The sequence below is a fragment of the Macaca mulatta genome, chromosome X, assembly GCF_049350105.2.
Source record: "Macaca mulatta isolate MMU2019108-1 chromosome X, T2T-MMU8v2.0, whole genome shotgun sequence".
Classification (NCBI taxonomy): Eukaryota; Metazoa; Chordata; class Mammalia; order Primates; family Cercopithecidae; genus Macaca; species Macaca mulatta.
Genome location: NC_133426.1, coordinates 154710490 through 154730858, shown reverse-complemented (window position 1 = coordinate 154730858; position 20369 = coordinate 154710490). Strand labels below are relative to the sequence as shown.

The following is a 20369-nucleotide window of genomic DNA, read 5'->3' as shown; positions in this document are numbered from 1 at the left end:
AATGAATGGCTAATTTCATAATAAATTCATTTGGATTTTAGAATTTACTTGGGAAAAATGTGATAGATAATTGACCATGGGTCGTGCTGTTCATAATTGCAATGTTTTTATTTTTCAAGCCAAATATTAATTATCTAAGCTAGTCATGCTGTTTCTTAATGACTTTTAAACCTGTACCATTATGAATACAAGACTGCATGAATTTTTAACAGTCTCCAAGTAGTTCATAATTAAAGACCAAGTGATTCAACTCATTGACGCAATCAATGCCTTTGTTTATAGCTTAGTTTTCATCTCTGTATAGATAACCAAGAAAAAAAAGCTAACAAACCACAGAAAACAAAGTCTGATGATAAAGAAGTATGAAAAAGTATCTCACCACCCATTCTGTGTCTGAATGACTAGTAATGAAAGGGAAAAGTGTCAGTAGCCACTAAAGTTAATCAATATACTGACTCATCTACTCAACAAATTCTAGATGAATCAGAGGTCTTTGTGTTTCATAGTTTATGACTCATATCTTTTAAACTCTGTGGACCTAATCACAGAAACTAAACAGGGGAGAAAATGAAATGATCCAAATCCAATATTTGAGCAGTGCAAGAAAAAAATAAACTTTCTGAATTAGAAGTCATCTTCTTTTAGAAGCTTAACAGTTTCAGATGGATTTCTCCAGTTATCTATATAAGAGAGATCAGTCTGTATCCAGTTTCTCCTTCTGTCACAAAACCCAACAGTTTCTTTTTGAGATCAAAATGATGTTGCCTTATATTAGAAAGTGATTATAGTTATTAAGGTGTTTTGAAAGTCTTTTGTTTACTGACTATGATAATTTTGGAAGATGATTTATCTATTAGATTGACTTTTGAGAAAAGAGCTAGAATACCTGGATATACAAACATGGAAGTCCCCTAAAATTATACCCCACAGGTCTCCTGCTCTAGTTTCTTCATTGCGAATACACTCAAATGTCACTAATTAGGCTAGTAAAGAGAAAAGTCAAGATAGCAGAAAGTATTTTTTCTTTCTTTCTTTCTTTCTTTCTTTCTTTCTTTCTTTCTTTCTTTCTTTCTTTCTTTCTTTCTTTCTTCCTTCCTTCCTTCCTTCCTTTCTTCTTTCTTTTTTTTCAGAGACAAGTGGATATTTGTTTTTGTGCCTTTCTTCCTATGTGTATTTCAAGTCTTTTTCAAAACAAGGCCCCAGGAATCTCCAGATTCAGTTATGTCCCTGGGCTTGGTCGATTGCTGCAGGAGTCTTAGGAAGCCTTATACAAATGCTTGAGCTACTCATTTACCAACATTAAACCCTAGGATAGAAGATGCAACAAAGCAGGACTCCTTCCTCCATGGAATGTGCTGATTTCAGACAAGGTGGCAGCCACAATGCAGAAAACGCTGGGAATTTTTCCTTGGAACTGGGCCGTGATGAGAGGTGCTTGCTATGAACATAAGCTACTGTCTTTTCTTTGACCCCTCCTTTCTAGTTTTTGAAGATAAAGCAGGAAATAATCTTCTCTGAAGATACTTGATAAAAATTCCCAAAAAACAAAAACACATGCTTCCACCTCATTGATAAAAATTTACTGCAGTTTGGCACCTGGGTCTAGTTCAGCTGGTGGATGAGCTGATTGATGCATTCACCCCGATAGCCAGGTGTGCTCATCTCCTTGAGAAAGCCCACTCTATTTTTGGTAGCATGACAGGCCACTGAGAGGTGGAAAGGGCACAAGAACCATAAGATCTCCTGGAAATGCTTCCCTGGGAAGGCAAATTCATAAATGAGGTCTTCCAAGCAAATGACACCAACCTTCCCCAGGTGCTCCTCAATCACTGTGTTGTCTGTCAGAGGGATGATCTTATTCTTGACCATGGATTGTCCATGTTTCAAAATGAGTTCCCGGACAGACTTCAGATTTGGAAATCCCCAGGTCACATAAGTTTCCACTATATGCATCATTTTTAGGTTCTGGGGGTTGATTTTTGCAAACACACCACTAAAAATTTTCTTTAGGCGAAGTCTTGCAATGATCTGCAGCAGTAATCTCATGTCATCAATCCTTTCGATGCATACAACAAAGGCCAAGGAATATTTATCTGGCAATTCCAAGTCATGAGGTTTCACTTCTAGTTGTCTGAGATGCACCTTGTCACATTTCTGCCACCAGGAATCATGTAGGAATTATTCCAGTGGCTTAAACCTAAGCCCTTTTCCTTTCCTCTGCTCCTACTTTGCCAAAAGTGCCTGCTTTGCCTGGGTGGCTTTGAGGGCTTGATAAGTCTTCCTCTTTTTCAGGAGATTTTCTGGAACCAAAGGGATTTTTCTTTGCTCTTGCTCTGCCATCTTTCTAGTGTTGCAGCTACATGCAAAAAGTATTTCTTAAGAGCTGGGCTTCATGAGCTATAAAGAGGCAGTAGAGAATAGTGGCTACAAACATGGTGTTTGAAATTGAGCTGATATGGATACAAATCCCAACTTGCTTTCTTAATGTTTGTGTAACACTGTGTAAGTCCCACACCTATGAAGTGGGGATACTAATAATGCCTGCAGGATTGAGAAAAATGTAAACAGTGCTAACCAAAGTACCTAGCACTTAGTGAGTTCTCTGTAAGATTTAATAATTGTTATAGCAGCTGTTAGTAAGGCTGTATCTCTACCTTTCCCATGCTCACTTCCTGGTCAGCAGTCTGTCTCATATATGGATTCTTCCACCATCCATGTCCTTTGGAGGCTCATTTGACTGTCCCTTTCCCTAGGCAACTGCCCTTTTTTTCATCTTCACTATTCACACTGGGCTTGGACCCACAGCTCGCCTTGGACTTGCTTCTTTAGATACTCTCAATGGCCACCACCCTCTGCCTAGCTCATGCTGATCTTGCTGGTAAGTGATCTTCGATCTAATTCTAATTTCCCTCTAGAGCTCCACCAAACTTCCCTAACCACATCTCTAACCAAGGCCTTTAACCTGAGGAAGATGAAGGAACATGCATGAACAGAAGCAGAAGGAGGGTCTAGTACAAGTCTTCCCAAAGTGTATTCTGCAGAATGCTAATGCTGCAAGTTCTTATACAAGAAAAGATAGCATTTTTTTCTAGTAAAATAATTTTGGAAAATTTTGCATACTATTTGTTCCTGCAGATTCACAGTGCACCTTAATATTTAGCGACTTGGACAAACAGTGGTACAGAAAATTAACTCTTTTAGCTCAAAGACATTTTTGGAAATACCAGCATAGTTCATGTTCCATTTCCATTGTAATCACTTAGCAGCTACTACAGCAAACATTGGCAGTCCCTACGGCAAACAGAAAAGAGAGCTCTGGAGGGTATGATATTGACAATTAATTGCTCTGCCCAGAAGTGGTACATGTTACTGCCACTAACCACTCATTGTTATCAGTCATCTGGCTCCACAAAACCAAAAAGAAGCCAGGAAATGCCATCTTAGCATCTGTATAGGAGGGGGAGAAATAGAAACATGTGGTGAACAGTATTAATGACTGCTACATTGAACCTCAATATTTATATCTGTAAAATGGGGTATGAAAAATAGCCTTTTATGAAGATTAAGTGAAATACAAAAATAAAATTTTTTATAAAGTGCGAAGTGCTATGCACAGGTAAAGGATAATTACCCAGTTAATTCATGGGATTTCTGCTTTGTGAGATCAGGATCAGAAGATGAGCCACAGATGAACTGCAGGGAAGTGTGGGTAGCTGGGATGGTGACAAGCATAACAGGACAAAGAAGGATGGGGACCTAATAAGACAAAGTTATGGATAATGGCCAAACGAATTGCAGTGATAAGAATTATCTTTAAGAAAAATAAGAAGAAATTTTCTAGACAAAAGTAACCTTCTGTCCACTGTGTCCAAAAGATCACATATTGAAAATGAGTATATCTGAGTTAATCATGTTTTACCATAATTGCTCATTGAATTAAACCACAAAGGAAATCCTGTTTTTATTCAGAAATATGATCTTCATAGACAATTTCTCCTCAGGCAGACTCTAGATGCTGTTTTCATTTACAAAAATATATTAGCTGTCATCTATCCTTCTTTTTTTCCCCCACATAGAAATTATACAACAAAAGCTTTTCAAGAGGGAATACGTTTGTACCACCTAATTCTTAACACTTTAGAGCAGATTTCAATAGTCTGGATTCAGGAAATGCTATGGTCCAATTCCATTTGTCATCATTTATTCCTCCCCTAACAAACATGATCTGCATCTACTTGAAAATGACATGTATTTAAGTTGTAATTCATACTAAAAATACTGATCATGCTATATTATAGATGCATTGGAAGCAAGCAAAATAGATTCACTAGAAATTTGGAAAATCCTGCTTGTAATCATGTTCTTTGTATTAACATGTCCACATCAAGTTTTTTGTTTGTTTAATGATGCCTTAAATTTTCTAATTGAAAAGGATACTCCTGACGTTATTGGGCCATTAGGGGGCTATCAGATGCCTACATGTACAGTATCACTGAGTGTAAATCTAGAAGGCCCTTAGCAACACTTATTACCAATCATAGGCCAGGGCCCCAAACAATTGTAAGGACAGTGGGCCGGGGTGGGAATGGGTATAACAAGGTGGGGGAAAAGCAAAGATGGAAAGAAGATAAGTAAAGTGTAGCAAGTTCTCACTTAACATTTTCAATAGGTTCTTGGAAACTGACTTCAAGTGAAATGATGTATAACAAAACAAATTTTTAAAAGCAACATTGCAAGAAAACGATGTTGAAGGAAATTATGTTACTTGAAAATCTGCTTTATGTCATTTCACTTAAAGTTAGTTTCCAAGAACTGATCAATGACATTAAGTGAGGACTTACTGTTGTGAGTCTTAGGGAAGACTTAGTGTCGACAGCAGTATAAAACTTCCCAACTCAAGATGTGAAAAGTGACAAACGAGCATTATATATGAAAATCAAAGGAGATCTCATGGGGCAGTTTGTAGATAGTTGTTTCTAAGTACCAAACTCCACAGTAATGCAAGTTGTCTAGTAGCAAGGTTATGGGTACCATGAAGGTTAGTGACCACAAATTTAGCCCCCCAAAAAGTTGGAATGCAATTATGTCTCAGTATAAAGCTCACTAATATCCATAGGAAAATAAAAATGTACAATATCCTATAAGCTAAAAAAAAAAAAGTCACAAAGTCTGGCATCCCATCCAAAATTATCAGACATCCAAGGAAGGAGAAAAATACCCCCTATAATAAAGAAAAACTTCAATCGATTGAAACTGACCCAGAATTAACACAGATGATAGAACTAGTAGGTAAAAATATTAAAAATATATTCCATATGCTCAAGAAGCTAGAGGAAAGACTGAACATAGTAAAGATGGAAAATACAAAAAGATTCAAATTGAAATTCTATAGATGAAAATGATGATGACTAAAATAAAATGTAACCTGGATTTTGGATTAACAGCAGATTAGGCATCGCATGAAAAAAAATAATAAATTTGTTAGATATATAAATAGGAAGTGTCCAAAATGAAATCCAGAGACAAAGGAATTAAAAATAAATAAATAAAATAAGCAGTGTCAGCGAACTGTGGGACAACTTCAAGTGCCCTAATACATGCGTAATTGAAGTCCGCAAAAGAGAAAAGAGAGAGGGAAGAAAAACTATTTGATAAATTAATAGCCAATTAATTTTCAATTTTGATAAAATGTATAAACCCATAGATCAAAGAGGCTATTTATCATCCAGGTGAGAGTAAATTGTGGTTTAAATTGGGGTAGTTAGGACTGGAGTCAGTTAGAAATGGTCAGATTCTACACATAATTTGGAGGGTAAAGTCCATAAGATTTCCTAATGGTTTGGATGTGGAGTGTGAAAGGCTTCACGGATCACTCCAAGACATTTGGCTAGAGAAAATGGAAGACTGAAAAATGACAAATGATTTTCACTGGAAAGGGACCCAGTCAGAATAGGAACCATCAGCTCAGACCTGAGCCAACAATTTCTCAACTTTATTATTTAGAAATCTGTTGTGTTAGTTTTTACTAACAGCCTTTGGTATCCAGAGCAACAATAAATAGTTAAGATTAAAATTACTCATGTTGTCATTCCAGGGTTCTTGAATGGGAATCTCTAGGACCTTTTCATTTAATCAGTTCCTAGCCTACTTTTAGACAGCATAGATTCTCATCAGAGATACAGTTATCTAAGCATCCAAATGTTTTAGTTTGCCCTTTCATATTTATAACTCCTTTCTTAGAAACAGAGAGAACAGAATGTTATGTACATTTCAACTGCCAGCAGCTTACCAGAACGGCAGTGTCCAGGGTTTCTGTTACTTGTCCCCATGGGCTGGGGCAGAATGATTTCCTAGCATTATTTACAGTCCTGGAACATCCTATACTTTCAGGTCTTGCCTGGATGTATCCAGGAACTTATGTGTCCTGTGAGAAAAGCAGGAACTGAGAAATGGCAGGGGTGATTTCTTTTTCAGATGAATTAAGTTCATAAATAGGATCCAGGTATGACAAAGAGTAGAAAAACTAAGAATCAGCATATGTAATCAGCAATATACTTATAAAAGGATAACATGATGGTTATATTTTTATCATTAAAAGAAAGTAAGAAAAACAGTAACACTGATTTTTTTTCACTAATTAAATGAAAAGCAACTTCTAGCAGAAAAAGGCATAAATTTACTATTTATAAACCTCCCTACTCTATTGGATTCAGAGCCTGTGCTTTGGGAAGTCTTCTGGAAATTCAGTATTAAGCCCCCAGAAGGGTGAGGTTCCAGAGAACTGTTTAGGGCATTCTACTCTATACCTAACATGGATTGAACTGTGGTGAGAGGCCAGCATAGCTGAGTCTCACAAATATGAGCATAAGATATTTTTTGATTGAAGAAATTTCCTGAAGTCCTGTAAGGCACTGTGCCAGAAGCTATACTTGTGTTCAGGAGAGAGATGGGGGAGGGAATAAAGGGAGTTTGAAAGACAGAGAAAAGATTGATCAGAACTCTCACCTTACAGAGACACACACACTTGTGGAGAAGATAGGCATACAACTATATTATAGGACAAACTGATTTGTGCCTGAGGATCCTCATAGGATAAAGTCATGGTCTCCCAGGGTGTTTCAGCTCACTGAACATTTGCTCAGAAGTCTATAAGTCAGCCTTCACATTTTGACTTTTTTGAATGGGCAATGGGCACCAGAGGTCTATCTATGCCTGGACATTTCCACTGCCTGACCTTGTCAGAATTGCCCAAGTTGGCTCTGTGGAGGCCAGTTAACCATGTAACCAAGAAGAGGTTAGTTAGAAAACAGACATGGATCTACCACTTTAAGTGAAGGAAATCATGTGGACTCCCACCAAAACCAAAATGTGGACTGAAGTAAAACTTTTGTTGGGTCTGAAAAAGTTTCATAACCATCCTTGGTGTGTTTCATTTTCATGCTCTGTTTGCATGCTTCACGGCTTTCTAGTTCTACTAAAAGCAGAAGTGCCACAATATTTTAATGACGTTTCTTCTAATGACACTGAAAGACCAGGTGTTAACAGTCAACAACATGTCAGGAAGAGGATGCAGACTTTCCTAAGAGACTGTAGCCTTCCCTTGAGGAGCAGCCATGTGAGTGGACTATGGCCTTCAGTTTGTCTTTCTTTACACTATGCTTTGGATCTATGGGGCAGACCCATCCAGTGTCTATGTGTTCATAAGGACACATTGATTTTAAATTTGTAAATCAGGAAAACTAAAATGTGCAGATGTGGTCTGTTCCTAGCAGAGCCACAGGCAACAACACTGTTAGTCCCTCATTGATTAACAAAATAGGGGAGCTTGCTTTTAAGGGCAGGCCACTATTACTTTACCTGATCTCCTATGGAAGCTGTTGTGTTCGCTCATTAAACAATCACATATTTATCCAAAATTAATTTGAGAATAAGGTTGTTAGGTCAGGAACTACAATTGTTCTGTAAAATCATTGGAATTCTATCCCAATTGTTAATCATCATTAATCATTAACTTCATCCTCCCACCCTCAGATAGAAAGCTGAGGATATAAGAAAGGATATAAGAAAGTTATTAGCAGGTTATCTCAAAATTGGGAAATTTAACTTTTAGCTTATATTTATCAGCAGTGGGCAGTGGGAACAGAAGTGAGGGATGAAGTTTCCAGAGGAGAAAGAGTTTGGCACATTCAAGGAACCACAAGCATCACACTCTTGCTGGACCACATTGTGGAGGGTGGTGGCGGGGGGGCAGTACTGCCGGACAGAAGCTGAGGCAGAAGATGGACAGCAGCTTAGGCAGAAGATATACACCAGACCCAGATCACAAAGGGCCTCACAGCCCACAAGAGACATAATGGACTTTTCTCAAAAGCAGAGGGAACACTGGCAGGCTTTAAATAGGAGATAGAAGAGTTGTGAGTTGCCCGGTGGTGGGTTTTGTTGTTGTTGTTTTTGCTGTGGTAAGGGGAATGGCTTGAAGGTGGCATGGCTGAAGCCAGGAAGGTCAGGTTGTAACAGTATAGGGCAATTATGATGGAAGCCTAAACAGGCACATTGAGTGTGGGGATGTGTTCATTCACCTAACAGATATCACTTGTCCATCATACACCAGACACTGTTCTTGATCCTGGGCAACACTGGTACACAAGGGAGAAAGTGTCACTATCTGCATTCTGGTGGGGGAGGAGAGAACTAGATGATTATGCCTTTTTCTATACTTTTTCCCCATGCCTTGGGTTTGAGACTTGTGTGCAATATAACCTTTCCCACTGGGGTGTTAGCAATTTGAGAGTAGGAGCCATACTTCATTTATTTTGACAGCCCCTGATATTAGCTAGAACACTTGCATGAAGTTAGTATGTGCTCAATATGTGTTAGCTGTGAGATTGCACATCATGCTATTATGAGAATTAATGAAATTATCTCCACAATGTGCCAGAAAATAAGTTCATTATAAAAAGCACTATGCAAACCCAAGTCATTTTTGTATTGTTCCTCCATTCTAACCTTACAGAGTTCAACAATTCATATAGAAAAAGGGGAATTTTAATCCTCTATAAATCTTTTTCTGTTAAAAGTGCTCAAAGCAGCCTGTTCTTCCCTCTTTTATTTGCTTGTCGGTATTGTAATTTTACTTTCATTTGTATTTATTTGAGGAACAATTCTTTTCCCCTCAAAGACTTTGAGTTCCTTTGAAACACGGATAATATCTGGTTTTGTTCAACATTTCATTCCCAGCAGCCAACACAGAGCCTAGCACATACTCAATAAATATTTACAAAAAGAATAAATAAACAAATAGATGGATGAAGTGTTGTAGGAATGAGCAATTAATTTCAACTGAAGAAGATGTACAGAAACTTCCTGGGCATTTGAGCTGGGCCTTGAAGAGGAGGAAATTCTTCCAAAGTGTGGTGGTGGTATAGGTGGGAGGAGGGGCGGGGACCTTCTTGGAAGAAAGACAAGCACAGGCATAGGTCCCCAAGGGCAAAACTACACCGGAGGTTCAGGGAACAGTGAGTGGTTTGCTGTGGTTGGCACACAGGATGTGTGCAGGCTGGTGATGGGCAATGAAACTGCAGAAGTAGAGACCAAGTGGTTGGAGGGACATGAAAGAAACAATAGCAACTTTCATTTACAGACAGCATAGTAGGGAGGCTCTCGACATGCATAATCTCTTGTCCTCGCAATACCCTGTAATAATGGTTCTGTAAGTGTAGTCAAGTGCCCAGTAACATCAGCATCACCTGGGAACTTGTTAGAAATGCAGATTCTTAAGTCCATCCCAGACCTAAAGAATCAGAAGCTCTGGGGGTGGGTCTCAGCACTCTATTTTAACAAGCTCTCCAGGTGATTCTAATACATACTAAATCGTGAGAACCACTGCCCTGTAAGGTGAGAATTATTGTCCATATTTTACAGGTATAGAAACTAAACTCAGAGGTGCAGTAACTAGCTTAAGGTCATATAGATAATTTTCAAGTTGTTCGTCTAACCCCAAAACCCCTGAGTTTCTTCCAACATCATACTGCCTTGCTCCTGGCAGGGGATATTTTTCTGAAGACATTGGTGAGTCATGCAACACTTTTAATGAGGGAAACAACTTGATCCCATTTTATTTTTATAAATATCATTGTGGCAATGTAAAGGGAGGACGGGAGGAGAACTTTCAGGAGAGGAAATCAGTTAGGAGGCTGACAATATAGACCAGGCACAAGTTGATGAAAACCAAATGATCACCATTTCATATCTGAGAAAACTGAGGCACAGTATATTTTTTGTCGCCCCCTTTATTCTTAAATAGTTGAAGGAAAGTATCTTCTGAAACAAATCAGAAATGGTTATTCTGAATTATGTGTCGTATATCTCCAGTGTTAAAACTTACAAAACCTTTGCTGAGGTGGGGGAGTATTGAAGTTCTTGACAAGAAGAAGAGAGAAACCTGAGTATTCCTGACAACAAGAAGAGAGAATCCTCTGAGGTCAGGCAGGAAACAAATATGTGAATACATCTTGCATCTAGTCTGAGGGTATGGTGCACACAAAGCCTACCTGGTGGACTCAGGTTTTTACCTCACCCGACCTCTAAATGCTGGTGCTCTTCAGTCTGGTACCTGCTTTTCTCATCTCTCTCCTTTTGATTTGAACCTCAAGTGTATTGGGTTTTATTAGTTCTCAAATCATGGTCCTTATAATTGGACTGTACAAGGTCCTTCTCTTGTTTTATTTATGTATCTGTTCCCGCTCATCACCAACTCCCAATTCCATTTCCCTTTGGCCTCATGGATAACCATTCTCATATAATCAGTGTATGTCCTTTTGTTTGTAGCTGTTCTTATGAAACAGAGAGTCATTTCGTATGCGTGTTTTTCTCCAGTTTCACTGAGATATAATTGCCAAATAAAAAATTATATTTATTTACAGTGTATAACATATTTGGTATATGTATACATTGTGAAATGATTACCACAATCAAGTTGATTAGCATACCCATCATTTCACATAGTTACCTGTACGCATATATTTTAACTTACATAAATGGCATTGCATAATATGTGGCAGGCTTTTTTTTTACTGAGCAGTAGTTAGATCCCTTTGGTCCATTACTGAGCATTGCATAGTACTCACGCCAGAGCCTGTCCATTCTCTCCTTCAGTTGGAGAGGCACAAATTATCTCCAACTCACCACCACCTTTCGATTGTCAACATTTCCATGAACATCCTTGCTTATGTTCCCCATTTGGCCCATGTGAATATTCCTTTGAGCTACAATCCTTTGTGAATATTCCTTTGAGCTACAATCCCAGGAACTGGATTGTTATGTCATGGAGTGGGTGTTTAATTTGAGTGATTACTACCAGGTTGCCCACTAGAATGGCTGCTCCAGTCTCCACTTGCCAACAACAGTACATGAGGGCTCCTTGATGCTACATCCCTACCGAAACTTGGCATTTTTCACTTTTGTGAGTCTTCTTGTCCACTGGATGATCTCATTCTTGTTTTAATTTATATTTCCTAGATAACTAGTGAGTTTGAGTGTCTCTTCAAAAAAAAAAAAATTAAGCTTTTGGTTTCTGTTTCTTCTCTATCCATATTCTCTTCCCAGGAATTTTAAATTAGCCTACATCTAGGCTGATGACTACCAATGTTATATGTCCAGCTCTGGCCCTTCCCTGAATTTTATGCTTACATGTCAAAATATACTCTTGCATTTCTCATAGAACATGTCAATTAAAACGTATCTAATTTAGAGCTTTTAGGTCCTCAGCACATATACCATCAATATTATACGCCTTGTCTTTCTCATACCAATAAATAGCACCATCATCCACTCAGTTGCATAAGTCAGAAATCTAGGAGTTATCATTGATTACTTTTGGTCTTTTATGCCACCACATCCAAACTATCAGCAAACTTAGATAGCTCTACTTCAAAAGTATATCTTGAATCCATCTACTTTTCTTTATCTTTGCTTTACCCCGCCCCACCCTAGAATATATTATGACATTTCACTGAGTTTATGCATTTCACAATATGACTTTCATCTGTTCATTTAATTATTTATTGCCTGTATCTGCCACTAGATTGTCAGTTCCAAGACAGCAATAACCATGCCTGTTTTCGTTTCCATTGTGTCCCCAGGACCCTGAACAGTGCCTGGTGTTCATTAAATATTGGCTTAATAAGTGGTTTCTTTCATTTTCACCCTTCTCCGTTGGAAGCTGAGCAGCCAAACACCAATAAAAAGCTAGAGGTTCCCCTGACCACTTTCTCTAGAATGGGAAGATACAGACCACACGTAAGAATTGCTCAATTGAAAGTCTTAACACCTAGGTCATTGTTAAACTCTATTGAGATGAAAATTATTTCTTAATAATTTTTAGCCTTTGCCTAGCATAGCATCTAGCACATAAAAAGAACAATAAATACCACTGGAATTAATACACATGTTTAATATTTTGAGTATGTGGGAAACAGCTTCTGTGTGTGTACATCACTTTGAATATACACATAACTTCCTTTTTCATTGGTGGAATTGTTGCCTATATCACTACTAATGTTCATTTAAAGTATTATGATATAGCTCAAATTATGAAAGTTTATGGAAGACCATGCCCCTGAAGATATCTAGGTTCTGGAATTAGTGGAGAATTGCCAAAAGTTGGACAATAGAAATGGTTATACAAATGATTGACTGGGTTGGCCACTAAGCTCAGTTTTTGTTAGGCAGATCTGCTTTGCATCTAAGCAAGAACTGATTTTTCAAACTAGAGAGAGCCATTCAAAAAGAGGAGACAGTCTTCTCTATGTGATTAAGGAAGATGGGCTGAAGTGAAGACACTGAGAACCAAGATGGAATTCACCACAGTGGCCGCAGAGGTACTGGAGATACGGCTCTCGGGTACTGCTGTGCTTCAGAATCACTTGGGGTGGATAAGTTATGATACAGATTTTCAGGCCCATCACAAATATTATTTTGAATGTCTATTACTTGGCCCAGGAATCTGCATTCTATCAATCACCCTAGAGGACTGGGCCACATTTTGAGAAAATCTATACTAGAGAGGCTGACCCAAACAATACACTAGAGTAACGAGTGAAGATACATTTCTTAATGGATAGGGCTGTCTTTAACAATGTACAGAGAATTGGTTTCAGACAAATAGAAAAAGATAGAGAATGGTGCAGGGATAAGTGTAGTTTTCCTAAAGCTGAGAACCATAGAATCTTTCATAACCAAGTGCAAAGGGAGTGACTGCAAGGTCAGTGTAGGTTATGCAGCTTCAGTGCTTATGTCTTCGAGTTTCTCTTCTAAATCTGGTCTGAACCTTCTCCTTCCAAAATTAATCTGTTCATTAATTTAAAAATCCCTGATACATTGTTTGGCACAGAATTTGGCACTCTGCAAATGCTTTGATTCATTGAATTGAGCATGGTTGTTTTGTTTGTTTGTTTTTTTGAGATGGAGTCTTGCTCTGTCACCCAGGCTGGAGTGCAGTGGCACGATCTCGGTTCACTGCTAGCTCTGCCTCCTGGGTTCACGCCATTCTTCTGCCTCAGCCTCCCAAGTAGCTGGGACTACAGGTGCCTGCCACCACGCCCAGCTAATTTTTTGTATTTTTAGTAGAGATGGGGTTGCACCATGTTAGCCAGGATGAACTCGATCTCCTGAACTTGTGATCCGCCTGCCTCGGCCCCCCAAAGTGCTGGGATTACAGGTGTGAGCCACCGTGCCCAGCCTGAATTAAGCATGAGTTTTATCAAAGAAATAAAGGCCCTTATATAACCCTTTCCCCTGAGAAATGTAATCTACTCAGATAAAATTTACATAAATGAAACTCTGGAATAGTTTTAAATGATCAATAATGAGTCCTGGTTATAGGAAACAAACTAATATCTGAAGTTCTAATAAGACAGAGTTAAGTCATTAGACAGAAATAAGGATGGGAAAGACCTCTTTCAAAATAGAAATCTTGAACTGGATCTTGACTGAAGCAATTGAAATTTCAGAATCTTATTTAACAAGAATGTACTCTCATATTATCTATGTAATTTAAAAGATGTAATGGGATACAACTGTTAAGAAGGAAGAAAAGAGCAGAAGCAAGGCATTTGACAAAGATGAGGCCTTCATTCTCATTTATGTTCTGGGCTGGACACAAGTTTGGGTTGAAGTCAAAGAAATATCATATATATTTTATATATATATATATAAAATACATATATATGTCATATATATTATATATAATATATACCCCCCCACACACACACACACATACACATCCTGTTTAAACCATATTAACTGTACTTCTGAGGTCCTATACTTTTGGAATGGTAGGCTATCTAAACTTAGTCATTGGTGGGGACTCTACCACACCTGTGATTATACAAAAACCCCAGGGACTTAGACAACACCAAAGCATTGAGGAGAACTCCAGGTCATGAAGCTGGTTCTTCTCAGTCCTCATGGGCCCTTCAGGGCTATAGCTCTGTTACTGGAGGCCCTGACTCTTCAGTAAGGCATCTCTTCCACATGACCCTTGTAGCCATTCCCCTGAGTTCTTCCATCTTTATAGTCCTTCCAGTAAGGTGGTCCAGGGCATATATTTGACTTCAAACCTGAAAAAATCCTTGAGGCAAGGAATGGCCAAGCTAGACAGCTTACTTAAAAATAGGATAGTGACAGACTGGATTAAGAAAATGTGGCACATATACACCATGGAATACTATGCAGCCATGAAAAAGGATGAGTTCGTGTCCTTTGTAGGGACGTGGATGCAGCTGGAAACCATCATTCTCAGCAAACTATTGCAAGAACAGAAAACCAAATAACGCATGTTCTCACTCATAGGTGGGAACTGAACAATGAGATCACTTGGACACAGGAAGGGGAGCATCACACACTGGGGCCTATTGTGGGGAGGGGACAGGGGGGAGGGATAGCATTAGGAGATATACCTAATGTAAATGATGAGTTAATGGGTACAGCACACCAACGTGGCACATATATACATACGTCACAAACCTGCACATTGTGCACATGTACCCTAGAACTTAAAGTATAATTTTTTAAAAATAGGATAGTATGGAGAAATATGGAAAACAATACAAAATTACACACACACACACAGGTGCATGCACGTGCACACACACACACATGCACACACACACCCACATACATTCATATTCTTGCCTCCTTCATAATTAGAAAAATAAAATTCCTGTCCAGGCGTGGTGGCTCACGCCTGTAATCCCAGTCCTTTGGGGGGCCAAGGCGGGTGGATCACCTGAGGTTGGGCGTTCAAGACCAGCCTGACCAACATGGAGAAACCCCGTCTCTACTAAAAATACAAAAATTAGCCAGGCATGGTGGCACATGCCTGTAATCCCAGCTACTCGAGAGGCTGAGGCAGGAGAATCGCTTGAACCCAGGAGGCGGAGGTTGCAGTGAGCTGAGATGGCACCATTGCACTCCAGCCTGGGCAAAAAAAAGAAAGGAAAAGAAAAAGAAAATTCCTGGTTATCGAATTCAGCTGGACTCTCCACGTATTGGTCCAAAGCTCTTCAAAGGCTTCAGGAGGCAAATTGCATTTATAAAATAAAACGTTGACCACATTCATTCACTCCTATTTTATATTTATGTGCTGACTTTTGTACTTGATATTGAAATGTGCTTCATTATGCTTTATGACTGTAATTTGCATACTGAAATAATATTTGAATTAAGGCACTTGGGAGTGATTTATAGTGTTTTCAACAGTTTCAGTGCTTTAGAAGGAAGGCGATATAGATCTATACAATCAGAGAACTTTAACTGCAGGATTTTGTCTCATTCAAACAGCCTAAACCTCTCATTTAAAATGATGAGTTGCCAATAATACAAAGGCAGCAGCAGCATGGTCATTATTTTGATTGGGATGAAGTTGAGCCTCCAACTACACCTGGTATAGTTGTGATGGCCACCTAAAACTTAAACTCTCTTGGTTTAAGGCCTGGCCTGGTTCCCTGCTGCCAAAGCTTCCAGGCTTTCTGCTGGAGCCCATGAATGCTGAACTAGACATTCTGGCTTTCTCTTTGAGCTGAGGTCAAGTCTGTTGCTAGACATGGGGAATGTAGAGAGTGTTCTAGCTCCTTTATAGATTCAAAAGTGTTTCATGTAAAGTGAGGTGCTGAAATTTGGTCAGGAGACCTCGGGGGTCTGTGGTTCCCCAGTGAGTGCTTGGGGTCAACCCAGCCTTCCACCTCAGCTCCCAACAGTGAACCCTTGTTTCCATGCTTGCTATAATAGGCTTCCATAGAAGATGGAAGATTTCTTTTGAGAAAGGAGTTCAGACACACACACACACACACACACACACACACACACACACACACGAGTTTGAAAACCAATGGAGTACATGGCACATGAGTTTCTCTCTTCCCTGGCATGTCTGGTCTTTGGCAGCAACTCTGATTTTGGTATCCTGATTCTCTAGGAACTGAACTTCAGCCTGTTATGGACTGAATTATACCTCTCCCCGAATTCATAGGTTGAAACCTTAATGCCAAATGTGAGTATAATTAAAGATAGGGATTTTAAAGAGGTGATTAAGGTTAAATGAAGCCTTAAGGGTGGGACCCTATTCCAAAAGGACTGGTGTCTTGATAAAACGACAAGATTAGGACACAGACACACACAGAGGGAAGGCCATGTGAAGATGCAGACAGAAGGTGGCCATCTGTAAATTTAAGAAGAGAGGCCTCAAGAGAGACCAAACCTACAAACGCTTTGATCTTGAATTTCTGGTCTCCAGAACTGTGAGAAAATAAATTTCTGATGTATAAGACACCCAGTCTGATGTATTTAAAAAATCAAAACAAAACAGTATTTTGTTATAGCAGCCCTAAAAGACTAATACAAGCGATAGTGATTCAACACTTAACTATTATTGAACACTCACTATGTGCCTAGCACTGTTTTAAGCCCTGGAGATACAATGTTAAAGAAAATAGACAAACCTCTTTATCTAAAAAGAGGCAAACTCAGGAGCCAGATTCACAAACTGTACTACTTACTGCTGGTATGACCTTGGGCTAGTTACTTAATCTCCATGTGCCTCAGTTTTCTATGTCTACAAAATGGATATGGTAAAATTTCAACATTGGAGTTGTTGTAAAGATTAAAACAATTATTATATGCAAATTACTTTTAATAGTATCTGGCAGGTGTCAAGTGTTAGCTATCATTACTTTCACATAGTAATCCAGACAGACAAAAACAAAACAAACAAACAAAAACGTATTATCTAATTCCAGGTAGCGCTAAGTGCTATGAAAAAAGGTAGAGGATTGAGAATCATGGGAGCAGGAAAGACCTCTTGGAGGGTGTTTCAAGCACAGCCCTGAATATTTATCAGTCCTGAATAAACCAAATTAAACCATACAAACTAAATATTGTCCTTAATAAGCTGATAGAGAAAGTCATACAAAGAATATTCCAGGCAGGGAGAATAGCAAGTGCAAAGGTCCTGGGGTCAGAAGATATTTGGCACGTTATAAGAATCATGAAAAGACCAGTGTGGTAAAACAACATGGGCAGTACAGAGAGTAGCTAAAATTAGGTCAAGCAGATTAGGAGGGGGCAGACAATGAAAAGTTTCATTAGGCCAGAACTCTCTCACCCAACTTCTCCAATATAAGCCAATCGCCTTGGACCCATGCCAAATACACAAATTGCCAGGGCTTTTCCTTGGAAATTCTGATTTAATAGTCTCATCACCTACTACATGGAAAGTACCATTTTAGACACTAGGAATACAACATAAAAAAAAAAAAAACCCACACACAAACAAAAGAGCTTATGTTCTCGATAGAGCTTATGTTCTAATAGGGGAAGACAGAAAATAAACTGTCCCAGTGAAGCTTATGTTCTAATAGGGGAAGACAGAAAATAAACATCTTTAAAAATTATATAGCCGGGTGTGATGGTACACACCTGTAGTCCCAGCTACTCTGGAGGCTTAGGCAGGAGGATTACTTAAGCTCAGGAGTTTGAGGTTCCAGTGAGCTGTAATTGCACTACTGAACTCCATCCTGGATGACAGAGCAAGATTATGGCTTTTAAACAATGACATCGTACACTAGATATAGCTACATGCTAAAGAACAAACAAAACATAACCCAATAAGTGGAATTGCCAGTGCTGTGGCTGCAGATAAACTGCATTGTTTTTATACAGGATGGTCAAGTCTGGATTGCAGATATAAATTTGAGAGTTGTCAGCAAATAGATGATATTTAAATCTATGAAACTGGATGAGATCACCAAGGAAATAAGTATAGACAGAAAAGTCTAGGGACTGACTTTGCAACTCCAGTGTTTAGAGAATGGAGAGGTGAGGAGGAGCCAGCAAAGGAGTTTAAGATTGGTGGGGAGCAGCCAGTGAAGTAGAAGGTAATCCAAGAGCTTGGGGGTGTCCCAGAGATAGGAATGGTCAACTGTGTCAATAAGCTGTTGCTAGGTCCAATAAGATAAGGACAATGAACTGACCATTAGATTGAGCACTAACTGCTCATTCAGTTAGCAGGAAGGAAGGCAGGTTGGTAGATACAGTGGAAAGAATGTGAGTAAACCGTTCTGATTGCTTCAATTTTCTCAGTGAATAATAGGAAGCATGTTTATCAGCTGAAAATGAATATGGAAAGGCGGAGGTGGAAGCTTGATTAGTAGAAAAAGATATGTAATAGTCGTCTTGGAGAATGGGAGAGTAGAAGAACCTGGCAAACCTTGCACAATTGCTGAGCAGCGTTAAGGGTCCACTTGAGGTTCCTGGTCATGAATTCAGAGTGATACCAGCCAGCATAGTTATGGGTTTTTTCCCAGTCATGACTGACTGCACAAGTACAGTGCAAAGTAGGCAGAGAGACAGATTTAACTGAGATTGTGGTTTTGCTAAACAAAGTGAAAGGGGTGCAGGGGAGTTGAGGCTATGTATAGGAAGCAATTAAAATGTTTGTCCATGCAATTAAGGAGAGAAGAGGGGACATCAGAGTGAAACGTTTGTAGGATCAATCGATTGTACAGTCCGCCATGGTTGAAGGGATGACTGGAGATAGAGCATTAGATGGAATGAGCCAGAAAGATGGGAAGTGGTGGAAAGAGAACAGGATATGTGACATTGAGGTTGTGGGGGTTGTAGTTATTGGTAATGAGAAGAGCTAAAGTATGCCACGGGAGTGACTGGCTGAGAGGGTAGAGAACAAGGTCACAAGAGAAGAGGAGGAAGTCAAGGAACTGAGAGGCCAAGGTGTTTGAATTTTGTCCACGTCGATATTGAAATCACCAATAATTAATACAACACTAGTATTTGAGAGAGTGACAGTGATCCAGGAGCTAAAATCATCAAAGGAGAAAAAAAGAAACTAGGGGAAGTGACCAAGGGACTGGAAGAAGAGGACTACAACGTGGCATAAAGGAGATGTCTTTTGGCACAAAATTGAAGTTTTAACAAAAACTCTGGGTGATTCTTCTCTTCAGGATAGTTTGCAAACCCTGCCTAGGGTCATGGTAAAGGCCTGGGATATTATTCTGAGTGTGATTGGAAGACAGTACAGGGGTTTGAGCATGGGAGTGATTATTCCCATTTTACAGATGACAAAACCACGGTTTGGAAAAGTTAAACATGTTATTCAAGTTCACTTACCTAATAAGTGAAAAATGGCAGCTGCTCTGTATTTGTTACCTGTAGGGCAAGACTGTGGTTCTTATGCAACTTCTGCTGCCTCCAAAGCCCATGTCCTATTCAGCACTACATCTCTGTGCATGAGCAAGCAGGAGTTAACTATGGCCTAAAAATACTTTTTATTTCAGCTCTATGCTCCACGCCTAGAGATACTCAACAAACCGTATTGCAGAATTAGGACATGTGCAGTGCTAAACTGTGGCACAAAATCGCAAGGAAACAACTAGAGAAGGGAAGGGCATTCAGTAACATGAGAAAAAAGTGAGAAATAAGCAATATGTCTCTGTTTTTCTCATCACCAGATTACTTACAATATCTCATGGCTGATTTCTTTAGATTTTATACGCTAAAGAGGAAAATAATAATGTATATATAAGTGATGATGTGTGGTAAACTTAAACTAGACATAAAAGACCTATTGGACAGCCTCATTCCATAAAGAAACATTACAGGGCTTGTCCTTCTCTGATTTTCCCCATTCTACAAAATGAAGGATTCCATTAGATAATATCTGAACAAATATTAATCAATCTAAACTCTAAGCCACCCTTGGGGTAAGCTCTCAAATGTAGGTTACTACCATGCATGATCTTCTTGTCACAAGACTGGTGCATGAATAACCAAGCTCCCCAGCACTGTTATGTACCAAA

General features: G+C 39.1%; 1 pseudogene; it reads right to left on the bottom strand.

The window, feature by feature from the left end:
- Positions 1-1602: 1602 nt before the first annotated feature.
- Positions 1603-2352, bottom strand: LOC700527 (ribosomal protein uL30-like pseudogene; annotated as a pseudogene).
- Positions 2353-20369: the final 18017 nt, after the last annotated feature.